The 5,916-nt window shown below is 33.0% G+C and overlaps 1 non-coding gene across 1 annotated transcript; it reads right to left on the bottom strand.

Moving 5' to 3' along the window:
* Positions 1-1,030: 1,030 nt before the first annotated feature.
* On the bottom strand, positions 1,031-1,620 carry LOC112034996 (uncharacterized). The gene is made up of 2 exons (XR_010627358.1): positions 1,201-1,620; positions 1,031-1,070 (listed from the first exon to the last, which is right to left on the bottom strand). It is a non-coding gene; the product is annotated as an uncharacterized LOC112034996 (transcript).
* Between the last annotated feature and the right edge of the window lie 4,296 nt (positions 1,621-5,916).

Below are 5,916 nucleotides of genomic sequence, written 5' to 3'. Positions count from 1 at the left end.
TGTCAAGAAAAGAAGAAGGAGGGGCTCGATAGATACGAATCTATCAAGGATCTAGCAAGAAGCTGTCGAGCTTGAAGAAAAGGAGCTTTTCAAAGAGAGGAAAAATATATAGAGATGAATGCAACAAGTAAGCTACTCAAACATAGATCCAATCAACACATTAAGCTCTTAAAAACATCTCTCAACAAAAAAATGCAAAAGCATTCAAAGATCCAATATTCACACACACACACACACACACACAAAATAAGTCTTAACCAATTTTATATTTCAAAAACAAGTTAAGATAGTTTAGTAAATATACATTAACACAAGTATTTCTTGTGTTGGCCAAATCACATTGTACCTGCACATGTATCAAAAGTAGCAAAGAATTTGCATGTTATGTGTGAAAACGTAGCAATAAATGTCTCATATTATGATGATTTGAGATATGAGAAAATCAAATACACTCACACATAATCATAACTGCTTGATGTGGACTATCACCTTTGAGGTACATCTTATAACTCCCACATTTCCTTAAAACACGCTTATAGTCATATTTAAAAGCATTTTGATTCTTTTTGCTTTTGTTTTCTTTGCATTTTTTTTTTTGAGCATATCATGCATGGGCATATAAGAGAGAGAGAGAGAGAGAGAGAGAGAGAGAGAGAAGAAATACTCAATTATGTTAAGCCATAAACATCAATATTTTACTATGCCGAAGCACACAAATTTTATACATGATTAGCAGGCTTTAGTGGTGAGCTGGATATTATGTCTTTCTCTTAGGATTTTTTAGTCCTTCTCGTAAAAAAGAATGATATGAGTGTTAAGTATAAGAGATTACTTAATTGTACTCATCTCAAACCCGATCCATGTGGGTTGGGTTGAATTTTTGTAACCCACTATGGTGGGTTGGGTTGAAAAATTCCTTCAACCCGACCCATGCAAACCCTTAGAAATGAGTATATAAAAGTTGTATAATTGGCTATACAATATACAAATATGCAGAACAAAAAAAAAAGCATCGTAATCTGCCTTGCTGACTTTAGCTACGGTGTGTTGCGAAGTTGTGAAGTTAAATACTGCAAAAACCAATAATAAAAAAAATCAACATCGAAAATATTTATATTCAACCCTGTATCACTTTGATTCGTTTTACATTTTTATAATAAGATTTAGAAAGAAAAATAAATTGAAATTTGGTTTTTTTACCAAGAATGTCGCCCTTGATGAAGTTCTTGTTGGCAGCCCAAGTGCTGTAAGTGGAAACACTAGAAGGGCTTATCCAACCCAATGCATCACCTACCTGAAAGGTTGTTTGTGCTACTGAGCTTTGTAGCAAAGCTGTTACTGCTAATACTACAAGAAAAACAATGTTTAACTTTCTTGCCATTGCTCTGTGTTCTTAAAGGTAAGGCCGCCTCTGTTCTCTATTGCTCTGTTTTTGTGCTCTGTTTTCTTGTGAGGAGAGAACTTAAGTGGGAGACACGAAGAGAGTCTGTTTGTATTTATAATTTCATAGAGGTAGGTGATGCAATGGTTTGAAATAGTTGGAATTTTGTGGCATTGAATGGATTGGACGCCACGTCTAAGATTTTGTGAACATGATTTGAGAGTTGGCTACTTCGTCTAAGGCTGCCGTGAAGTGGGACTTATTACTCATATTCACGAATCACTTGCACAAAATTTGGAATACCGCGTGAAATGTTCAACTCCACAAACCAAACATGACTTTTTGTGTTGATTAGTCAATGCTTACTTGCTTGTTCTACTAGGGAAGGCAACAAACAATATTTAACAATCAACATTACATTTAAATAATGTTATTTTTTTCCCATGAAAAAAATAACGTTACATATAAATATAATTATATAAAAGAAAATCAAAGGTGGGAAACAAAGAGAGAGGAAACATGGGCTATGTCTAGGTTGGTGATGTGAATCAGGCAACTTGACAACTTGTCAAACCAGGCTTCCGTCCAATGAGGATTTGACCAACATATATACACACACATGACATACATACTAGACTCATTACACGCGCTTTGCGTATTAAAAAAGAGATAAGGTAATGTAGAATAATGTTTAAAAATGAGATAGAGAACCGTAAGAAATTAAAACCCAAAGGGATATTTGATTTTATTGATCGGGATAATAATTATGATAAGTAAAAAATTTGAGATTATACAACAGAAAGATGATATACATTAGTATGAATGAATGGAGATTTGTGATAACTGTATAGAAATTTGGATAACAAAAATTTTGAAATATTTTAAAGAATTAAAAAAAAAATATATATATATATATATATATATAAATTTTAGGATAAGAATGAGTAGTTTTTACATGAGATAATGGGTTTTTTTTTTTTTTTGAAGCAATTTTGTAGTGTGTGTGTATATATATACATACTTATATATTGATAATAACGGTTTTCTTTTTTTCCTTTTGTACATGAGATAGTATCACTCTTTTAAAAAATTTTGGAAGAAGTGATTTTTTTGTTGTTGTTGTTGTTGTTGTTGTTTTTTTTTTTTTTTTTTTTTGATAAAGATAATTAAAGTATTTGAATTCAAATAGATAACAAATACAAAGAGAAATCAGACATTTAAATACAAATGAGTGGTGCGAATAACAGATTTTTTTTTTTTTTTTCCTTTTGTACATGAGATAGTATTACTATTTTAACCTTTTTTGCTTTTTGTAGGAAAAAAAAAAAAAAAACACTAGAGGGTATGTTATTTCAGAATTTGTATGAGGATATTTGGGTACTGTGGACATAAGGGGTTTTGGAGTTGCCACCTAATTTTTGCAATGGTTTAGGAACCATATATGTAGCATTCTCTCGAGAAAGAACCTTTTGATCTTACTACCAAAAATATGGGTTTGGAGTTTAGGTACACTCTTGGGAGGGTGTTAGGCACCCAAGATCACCCAACCCTAAGGTTGGCCTCCCATTATTGTGTCTTACGTCTTAACCTCATAAAAAAACATGTTCAATACTTGTATTCTAACTCACACACACACTAGCATACATCTGAGCATACAACATGGTATCATTCATCCCTAAACACATACATATCTACCTTTAGACAAAAGAGAGCCAAACCCAAATGCACATAAGAAACCCTAGCATGTGAAACCCTATCATACATCTAAAAAAAAGGCAGCAACCCAAACATGGCAGTCATATGATCATATAAACATTCATATTCAAGATCAAACATCATACAAACATTCATCACAAAAGATGCATGTTCATATCAATGCATGACTTACCTTCGCTTACCTTTCAACAACATAGCACATATGGCATTAATGCATGGATATGTGAATGAATGACATGGCATTAAAACTAAGAAACCCTAATCTAAACATATGATAGCAAATAAACAAACAAACATGTGAGACAGAGACTTTGGAAGCGTAAAAATACAAGAAAGAAACTAAACAGGACAACATGTGAAAGCAGAAGCAAAACAAACAAATAAAAATTAGGGTCTTTGAGCAGCGGCTCATGCACGCAAGAATAGGCTTGCGTACACATAATCAAGCTTGTGTTCACAAGCAAGATTATGCGTACGCAAGTCCTTGCCCAGTAAACCTAACAACACAAAAATAGGGTAAAACCTCAAAATGGAAATTCTAACAACCTAGCATGCGTTTTAAGCATACAAAAACTTAAACCTAATCTAGAAAAGCATATTAAACATATTCTAACAAAAAAACAAAATAAACAAGAAGATTTAAAGGCAGAAAATAAAAGAAATGAAAAAGAAAAGTTTAGACTAGACACCTCACACAAAAATTTTCTAATCTTGATTTTGACCATTCCCCTCAGTCAAGTCTATTCACAATCCAATAAGAAAGTGGTTAGTAATGTACACCAAAAGGATTGGGGCCAAAAAAGGTCAACGTCAAGTTTATTCACTATTTTCTAGTGAATCTTGTATTTTTCTCGTGGGATTTCTGTGTGTTTTGAAAATGTACCATTTAAATCTTTATATAGTGGAAAAAAAAATGGGGTTTGGAATGGCTCCCAGATGATGTGGGATTCATTCCAAACCTCAGACATTATTATAGAAAACTTGCATTTTTTATGCTTCTGAAACCCTAGTTGCATATGCAGGAATGTGCCTGCGTACACATGCTTTGGCCCATTTACGCAGGCTACTGCCCATGTACGTGGGCCAAGGGCCTCTTCATTATTTATTTCCAAAAATAGATTTTTGTGCATTTAAAAAGTTGTATTTTCCATTTTAACACTCCTTAAGTCAATTTGATATTTGATTGGGCTATAAATTTGGCCTTAGAGTTTGAGTCTCATTGGGAAACGATGGCTCGAATTGTAAGGGGTACAAAATGCAATGTCTACAAGTACTCCGAAAATTAAAGATGAAATAGGAGAATCCTCTTATTAATACTCTGTGTGTGTGTGTGTGTGTGTGTGTGTAGATTTAGACTATTCGGTTTTTGTACCTAATAATTCAATTGCCGTAAAAATAAAAATTAGATGGGACATATGACACAAAATTAAACTTCAATTTAAATTCAATTTAGAATCTAATTGAATTTAAATTCTTTCATTTTTGCACTTGACACACAAATTTAAAAATTAGATGAGACACGTGGCACAAAATTAGATTCCAATTTAGAAGTCAACTGGATTTTCTCTATGTTTTGGCTATTAATATATACTAGCATGTAACTCATGCAAAAGCATTAATGCATTTAAAATTAAACACAATTTTATAATAAAAATATAAATTATTAGTTATCAAAAAATAGCATGTAATACATGCATATGTATGGATACATTTAAAATTAAACACAATTTTTATCATAAAAATAAAATAATTAGTTATGTGAGGGATTTCACAATTCGCTTCAATACCAATGGGCTTGGTCTACGATCGAATGCTATAAAAGATTTGTACTCCCTCATCCTTCATCAATTAGTCGTTGGATGGATCAGTAATGCACATGGTCCGATAAGTGGTATCAGAGCCCGGTCATAGGTTCGAGTCGTTGGAGTTGCATTGTGAGGGAGGGATTGTGAAGGATTTCATAATTTGCTCCAATACTAATGGGCTTAGTCTACAATCAAATACTATAAAAGATTTGTGCCCCCATAGACTTCACCAATTGGTCGCTGGATGGATCGGTAAGGCACATAGTCCGACACATAGGATCTTGTGCTTGAGGCACAGGTATTTTGACTTATTTGCTCACTTTGCAGCTTGCAACTTGAAACAATTTGGATGAATATGTCAAGTCTTTCCACAAAAATGACAAACCCATAAAGGTATATCATGCAACTTATCTTAGGGAGAGTAGGATTCTTATGCTTAGACTCTTTAAGATCAACCTTAATCTTCCTATGAGGTGGTGTAACTTCTACTGGTTTGACAATCTCACTCTTGGGGCTCAGAAAAAGAAACAAAATTTGTGGAATGAGTTTCAGAAATTGAGATGCTATCTTCGAAACCTAGACAAGTTTTGTCTAGGGGAGACTTCTGAATACTCAACATGTGATCAAGTTTAGAACTAGCAGGTCTATTTGTTTGTTTTCTAGCAACAGATAATTCTAGTTCCAAGTTCTTAACTTTATCAAGTAACAACATGTTTTCAGTCTTCACCTTATTAATCACTTCATTAGCATCAAAAATTTCAATAGCAAATTTTTCTTATCAAGTTCAAACGAAGTAATTTCTTCAAGCCTAAGTCAACATTCATATTATCCTTTGCAGTAACCTTGCAAATCTTATTATAGGCTTCTTGCAAATCAACATTTTCAGAGAATTCTCCATCAGAAGGGTTCATTAATCACAATACTTTCATCAACTATAACAGTAGCTATGAAAGCAATGAAGTTTCCATCCTCATCATTACCAGACTCATGATCAGAACTTCTTCATCACTAAGA

The sequence above is a fragment of the Quercus suber genome, unplaced genomic scaffold, assembly GCF_002906115.3.
Source record: "Quercus suber isolate HL8 unplaced genomic scaffold, Cork oak 2.0 scaffold_1124, whole genome shotgun sequence".
NCBI lineage: Eukaryota > Viridiplantae > Streptophyta > Magnoliopsida > Fagales > Fagaceae > Quercus > Quercus suber.
The sequence above is the reverse complement of the archived record's forward strand: the minus strand, read 5'-3'. Positions and strand labels throughout refer to the sequence as shown.